Here is an 8,363-nt window from a genome sequence, read left to right as displayed (position 1 = left end):
TCTGCTGCTGTTTTTAAAGTCTCCATGTTACCAGGCTGTAGAGGGCTCTGAAGATTTAAACAGTTTTAGATCCATTACACTCACAGTCTTATGTTAAAATCTCAAAGGACAGCATTATATTTTTGATATTAACAGTAACTATGGGCCTCTGTAGAGTGTGCAGATGATCTCATCGCTGTCTAAAAATGGATAAAAAAAACCATAAGAAGTGCTGAATCCTTCAATAACACAGACTATTAGAGTAACAGGTGTGTAGCATCGCTAACTAGCTAGCAACAAGCCTCCAACACAGTGTGTATGCTAGCGGATAATCTAACTAACGAATTAACAAGAGAATGATTTTAGATGTTTTAGAACTATAAGATGATAAGCTGTGTGTCTTTTTTGACACATGCATATCTCTGTTGCAGGATGTTTTGCTTCCACAGGCATGGCTGCTTTATTCAGGCTGGAGCCAATCATGTGTAAACTGCAGTCTCATCAGTTTTGAACAAGATGCTACCTTTCTTTATGCGACGACACTAGTTATGAACTGCAACTGTTTATGCTGGATCTGTCCTCTCCTGTACTCTGTGCTTTAGTTTATAGGCCTCCTCACCTTAACAAAGACTTCATCAAAGAAGTTTCTGAATTTCTATGTGTGACATTGCCAACCACTGATAGGCTTCTAATCCTTGGCAACTTCAATATCCATATGTGTTGCCCCTCTAAACCTTTGGTTAGGGAATTTTTACAACTCTTGGACTCATTTAACCTGACCCAGTCTGTCAACGGCCCTTCACACAAGCAGGGCCCCACTCTTGACCTCATCTTGTGATCTGCGTTGAAGTGACTGATGTGTCCATCTGATCATATTTTTTTAATTTAATATTTCCACCCCTCACTCACCCTCCAAACAAACCCAGGCCCCCTCTCTTATACGCTCTATAACACCTGAAACTGCTCCCCAATTCTCAGCTGCCTTCGCTGCATCTCCTTTAGCCACCTTTGATGAAAGTTCTCCTCATTGCAATAATCCTGATGAGCTTCTTGCATGTTTTAATTGTGCTTGTACAAACATAATGGCTTTCTCCATTTGCTCCTCTAAAATGTAGATGGAAGAAATCTAAAACTCAGTCTTGGCTAAAGAAGGTCACTCGTGCCGTCAGACAGGAAAGCAGAATGAAAATGGAAGAAAGATAAGCTCCACGTTTATTATCAAGTGTTTAGAGATTGTTTACATAACTATCAGCACACCATCAAGGTAGAAAGAGCAAATTATTTCTCCAAGATCATTACTAAGAATTCTGGTAATACTGAATTCTATTCAACACAATCAACTCTGTCCTGCATCCCACCACTTCAGGCATATCTGCCTCACACACGTCTGAGGATTTTCAAAAGTTCTTTACTAAAAAAATTGATAATATCCAAGCACATATCCCGCTCGCATCCCAACACCCCTCTGAACCACCTACATGTTCATTCCTTTTCTCAGAATTTAAACCAGTTTCATTATCCCATCTTACTGATATAATAATGCACATAAAACCAACGACATGTCCCTTGGATGTGTTACCTACACCATTTCTCAGAGATGTGCTAAAGATAGTCGGCTCCAACATCCTCACTATTGTAAATGGCAGCATCTCATATGGAACTGTTCCTGACTTGTTTTAATAAGCTGTTGTCCAGCCGCTTCTAAAAAAAAAAAACTGGTTTGGTTTCAGTTCTTGGCAATTTTAGACCAATCTCTAAGCTGCCATTTTTGTCTAAGGTTCTTGAGAAAATTGTCCTCCACCAATTATCCTCATTCTTAGACACACATAATACTCTGGATAAACATCAGTCTGGTTTCAGAGCCTTCCACAGCACAGAGTCTGCTTTACTGAAGGTGTTCAATGATGTGCTTTTAGCTGCTGACTCTGGAAAAAGTACAGTTTTAATTCTTTTAGACCTGAGTGCAGCATTTGACACTGTCGACCACACAATCCTATTAAACCGTCTAAAGACGTGTCGGCATTCAAGGCTCTGCTCTAAAATGGTTTGCCTCTTACCTGGAGAGCAGAACATACTCTGTGATGCTGAGTAACAAATACGCTTCCCCAGCTACACTCACTTGTGGAACACCTCAGGGCTCTATTCTGGGCTCTGTCTTATTCTCTTATGCAGATGATACACAGTTCTATCTTTCTCTAAAACCAGGTGCTGATAGTACACTGCAGAAAGTCTCAGAGTGTCTTGGCGACATACATTGCTGGATGTCTCTGAACTTCCTCAAACTAAATCATGACAAAACCGACATTATAATCTTCAGTAAGCAGGACTCTATTAGTCTCATAAGAAACAATTTGAGCCCACTATCAGCTAATGTACATCCCCATGTAAAAGAATCTTAGTTTCATTTTTGATTCCACTCTCAAGTTGGACAAGCAAATAAATTCAGTTGTTCGTGGCAGTTTTTCCCAACTCAGGAGCATTTTTAAACTCAAAGATATACTGTTATCTAAAGACCTGGAAACTGTTATCCATGCTTTCATATCATCACGTCTTGACTATTGTTACTCTCTCTACTTAGACATCTGTCACTCAAGCCTGATCTGCCTGCAACTTGTTCAAAATGCAGCCGCAAGGCTCCTGGCGGGTACGAGAAAGAGCGAGAGTATTACTCCGATACTCGCATCTCTACATTGGCTGCCAGTTAAATATAGAATTGATTTTAAGGTTTTACTATTTGTTTTTAAAGCTCTCCATGGTTTGGCTCCAGGTTACATTTTAGATCTTCTTAGCCTGCACTTACCCACTCGATCTCTGCGCTCCTCCAGTCAGATGCTTTAATTAGTTCCACGCTCCCACTTCAAATCTAGAGGTGACAGGGCTGCCCCAAAACTCTGGAACAGTCTTCCCCCTTTCATAGAATCCTCTTCATCCTTGGAAGTCTTCAAATCGAATCTGAAGACCCACCTATTTTCCAAGGCTTTCGGATCTCTCTGACATCTTTTTTATTCTGTCTTAACTATTCTGCTCTCTTATCTTATTGGATGATGTTGCATGTGTATACACGTATACATGTATTTTATGTTCACATATGTGTCCTTGTGTGTGAACTTTTGCATATGTATGTGCATATTTGCATGTACACATATACTCTTTACAAACATATATGGATGTCTTACAATCTTTCTTTAACGTTTTCATTCTATCTATTCTAATTGTTTTTATTATATTATCCCTCTGTTCAGCACTTTGGCCGACACTTGATGTCTTTTAAATGTGCTATATAAATAAAGATGACTTGAGTTTGTGCCTTTCCGTTCTTCTGGTGTATGGTTTTAATTTGGGAATGCAAGATAAGAAGAAATTCCTTATAAAGGGTCAGGTGTGACCATAATGATTTTTCTTTGTGTGAGCCCAGTTTCTGGTGTGACAGTATGAAGTGTTATGAAAGAGATGTAAGACTTAAAGACCAAATGAAAAGACCTTTAGTATCAGAAATCTTTAAAATCTCTGTGACCCCGTGAACAAATTGCATTAAGTGTCATGTAAATATGATTAATTTAAAGTTGTTTATTATTAATTTATTTTTTATGTTGTTCTATCATAGCAGTACATGAGAATACTATAAGTAACAATACAGCACCATAGTGGGTTCTTGTACATTTAACAAACCCCAAAGAAGTATAATAATAGATTAAATGCTATGCTGGGGTTATATATATATATGTATGTATTTTCAGTATCTACATGGATGTTTAAGTCCCCCATTGTGATTATATCTGAGCTCAGCACAAAGTCTGAGAAATCCGATAGAAGCGGTGCGCTGTGCATGAGCACTTTCTGTCTCCTCTTCCTGTGATATCCACAGTGGGCCCCGTGTGTCATGATGCCTTTTATTGCATTTCTGAGTATTTCTGTATCTTGAGGTCTGAAAATGGAGACTGAGGAAATCCCAAATTGGTCTATCTGCTGAGGCAAGTTTACTTCACAACAGTCAGAAGACACATTATTGGCCAAAGGGCTGTTGTCAGTGTGTGTCAGTGGGGTAACTCAGGGTTAGATGAGACTTCGTGCTGCTGTCACAGCTCCAGCTTGGATCCCTACAATAATGCCCTAATTCTCACACTTTTAGACAGATTTCTCAATTGATGAATGAAACAAATAAGATGCAATACAGTGTTACTATTATTTGCAGCATGCACTTCATTTATCACTGAAAAAAACCTGGTGCACATTGTGCTAAATGTGGCTGTGATGACTGCCGTTAGAAGTGTTTACTTATTTGGAGTTAAAGGGGTGGATGCTATCAGCTTGTAATTTGTGTAGGTGGATGACTCAAACCTGTCAGCACAGTGTGAAATATTTTACAAAGCATGCTGCACATGTGCTCTGTGATTGTGTTTCATTCTAATGTGAAGCATGACACATTTAGAGTTACTTTTCTCAAAATTTCGAGAAAATAACTTGAAATTTCGAGTTATGGGTACTTTTTTGTCCCACACATGTCTGTGCAAGCTAGGAGGCAAAGTATGAGGGGCCGTACAAGCCGAAATTCATTCTTTCACTCTCACATAGTTTTATTTTAATTTTTATATTTAAATATTTTTATTCTGATGTTTACACATATTTAACAGACACATTGCAATATTGTGCTCTCTTATACATGTATTTTAATGTACATATTTACAAATTTTCACTCTAACATACATGCATTTTCATTTATGCATTCCTACATTTTGCTCTCATTTACATGCATTCAATATGCATTTAATCTCACAAATAGTATATGTATGTAAAAAGAGAATGCATACATGTCAGAAGAAAATATATGTATGCAAGAGAATAATGTATGTGAATGAAAGAGTGTAGTGGAAACGGAAGGAGTTTAATGGAAACGGAAGGCTGGGTGTCTGTACCGCTGTGATTGGCTGAGGAGCACGCGCGGGTCACTTTCAAGTGTCTGACAGCATTGAGGGGGGAGAAGAAACTCGAGTTCTACAGCAAGCTATCGGGGTGCTAAGAAATGTTTTATCATCTCCTGAAACGGTCACATCGTTGTCCTCGTCACTTGACTGCTTGATTCATCTCCGAAAACTTTAGAGCACTTATGGAAATATGTGATATCTTGATGAATTAAGCAGATATTTGAAGTTTACACAGCACCATTCTAGCATGAAAATATCTTAAAAGTTTATTTTGTGACCCAGAAAGAGTAATATTTCAAACTCCGCCACTCTGTGTTCCTCCGCCACTGCCTCGTTTGAGTTTTGGACGAAATGCATTCTGGGATATTGCATTTCGTCATTTCGAGCTGATTGGAGACCAGAACAGCCAATCGGATATTTTTGCATCCAAGTCTGTGATTGGCTGGTTTTGTGGCACAAAAGGGAGAGGTGATGAACTGTATGCCTGTTCTGCATTGGCGTACAGTAAGTTCAGTATTTTATTGTCTCTGGTTGGGCAGGTCACATACTGGGTGAAGGTGGGCAGTGTGGAGTTCAGTGAGACATGATTAAAGTTAGGGCTGCTCAATTAATCGAATTTTAATCTCGATTACGATCTGGGTTTTCAACGATCATTAAAAATGACTGAGCCGATTATTAGCACCTCCCTCGTGCTTTACTCTCGCGCTGCTCCGTGTGGCAAATTGAGCGCACCTCTCTGCATTTCGAACACGCGTCACAACAATTAAGAGGACCCGAGGGAAGCTCGGAAAGCTCGGAAAGCTAAGCAGAAGTTATTTGGAGAGGAGAGGATAATGGCTGCTGAAGAAAGAATGCCGTTGTTTGAAAAGAGAGGTAAAACGACTTCAGTGTGGAAACCAATGTTCCCTCTAAGCTGCGCACGTGCGCAATTGCGCACTGCTGGCACGCTCTCTGCGCACAGAAAATCTGCGTTGCGCACAAAAAAAATCTAACCTGAATTGAAATTAAAATTAAAACTTTAACAATTCTGTTGTGCAGTGTTAGTCAGTAAGTGACTGGCTGCTCCCGTATGGGATTAGAACGATGCCACCTTATCATATAGTCCAGCCAATAATGCGATTCACATTCGTATATACGCAGCCAATCAACGTCGTTGACAGGCTTTGACAGCGTCCTTATGTGCCGACACCGGTGTTTTAGCTAGCAAAGCGGCGTGGCTGATGTGGAGTGAAGCCACGTTAATGACAACGTGTACAACCATGGAGATGTGAGCAGGACAGACGAACAATTGACGGAAAAAGTGTGGACTTTATACCAGTTTTTAAATTGTGTTGATAGGCCACGTAAAACCAGAGTTATGATAAAAATATCTGCAATGTTTGGTTTTCTTCCTGAATACTGTCGTTATTTATATTTACTGCGGGAAGAAACGGTAAAAACAGCGTTTTATAAGGAAAACGCTCGAAACCCTGTGAGCAAAAACAAAACCAAAAAACCCCGCCCTTTCCTATTGGTCGAAAAAAGTACCGTGTCGACCAATCAAAAAATGATATGGCAACGTGGCATCTAGTTGTTAAGAAACGGGGGGAAGTTTTAGGAGTGACTGCGGTGTTCTGAGATGCGAGAGATTTGAGACGTTTAGCGCAAATCTTGTGTAGTTAGTGTGTAGTTAGTGTGTAGTGTAGTCAATAGTTTTGTTGTGTGTGTGTCAGAACAATGAGGCGACTGCTGAATGTTACAGGTGTTACAGGAGTGATACATCTCCTGTTGTCAGGCCTGCAGGTATCAGGCTGTTGTTCTCCTTTATCTCATAGTGGACAGAAATTATTTTTTGGAGTGGCACAAATAATTTGTGTGGCATCAGATTTGATGCAGAACAGCTGATTGTTCTGTAAATAGTTTGAAATGTTTATTTAAAAACGCCTTGGCTGCATTAAAAAAAATAAATAGCTGCAAAAAACTTTGTTGTTTGCCAAACTCAGTTACTTTTTTGAAGTAGTAACTATATAATTAATTGCCCAACATTGGTCATTATATGTATTTTGCAGACACAGAGTTACAGGACTCTCCCAGACCACAGACTCATACTCATAATACAAGTCAGAGCTTTATGAAAAAAAAAGAAAGAAAGAAAGTTGTGTTTTCAAAATTGGAGTTCAAGTTATTTTTACTTCCAATAGTGTTAACATACTACACAGGTCATGAACAGGATTTTTTAAATTTTCATTGTAAGTGGGCTAAAGCAGTTAATTAAAAGTAGTCTAACATAAATGTAAATGCTGTAATTTGATTATTTTAATAAACCATGTAACTTGGATGGATTAGATGCTGGTGTGACCACAGTGCACACGTCTGATGTCGCCCACAGTGGTCCAAGGGATCGCTCAGGGAGTTTGTGCGTTCGCTCAGACACATGAAATATTTGAGGGAACATTGGTGGAAACATTATGGGTTCGCGGAGTCAGACGTGGATCAAATATTGTGCAGTATTTTGAAGTTCACTAAACATAGATGTTTACATTTTTCATTTATTTAACATTTGCACTGTAATCAGTATTTGCACACTATTTTATATTATTTTTTGACAGTCTTTAAAGCCATTATTCGATACATTGTTATTGTTAAATAAATATCATCAAAATATGAAAATATGAAAATAATCATGATTATCATTTTTGCCATAATCAAGCAGCCCTAATTAAAGTCCCCTGATATTATGAGAAGGGCTCTCGGAGATTGTGTTTGCAGTCTGCTGACCACAGAGTGGAGAGAGTCACAGGCATCCGCGTTGGCCGAGGGGGGGACATACGCTGTTATCGCGATAACATGCGAGAATTCCCGGGGCAGGTAGTATGGACGCAAGCTAACGGCTAACAGCTCAATGTCTCTGCTGCAGAGTTGTTCTTTATATTTCAAATATGATAAAATACTGATTTTACAGCAGCAACATTATTGTCTCTACAGATTAAACATTTAATACACTTTCTGCCTGTACAGAGTGGATAGTCAAACAAATCGATTCATCATAAATACATTATTTTATATTTATTACTTAATTTTAAAAAAAATCGTATTACTTTATTATTAAAGCACTGAGAAATAAATACGAATCAATGATAAGCAAAGTATTCTGGATCAGAACTATGATAAACACTTGTGCCCATAGTATACACAGTGTTCTGGAGAAGGTATGAAATGTCACTGTATGTGTGTGTGTGTGTGTGTGTGTGTGTGTGTTTTATCTGTATATTTCTTTGTTAAATTATTACTCACAATATAACATTGTCCAGACATGCCCTGTAAGCCTAGTTTATTTTCCACAGTTTTGTTGCCGTGTGGTTCCAGCACTGTCACCAATCTGCATTTTATTATTATCTCATGGCACTTGTTTAATCAGCTGCCGTCTCTCATATGGATTTTTTACAGTCTACAGTCTCAGATCAACACAGCCCTGCCCTCCAG

Source organism: Oreochromis aureus, linkage group 3 (assembly GCF_013358895.1).
Source record: "Oreochromis aureus strain Israel breed Guangdong linkage group 3, ZZ_aureus, whole genome shotgun sequence".
Lineage (NCBI taxonomy): Eukaryota > Metazoa > Chordata > Actinopteri > Cichliformes > Cichlidae > Oreochromis > Oreochromis aureus.
This window is presented reverse-complemented; position numbering follows the sequence as displayed.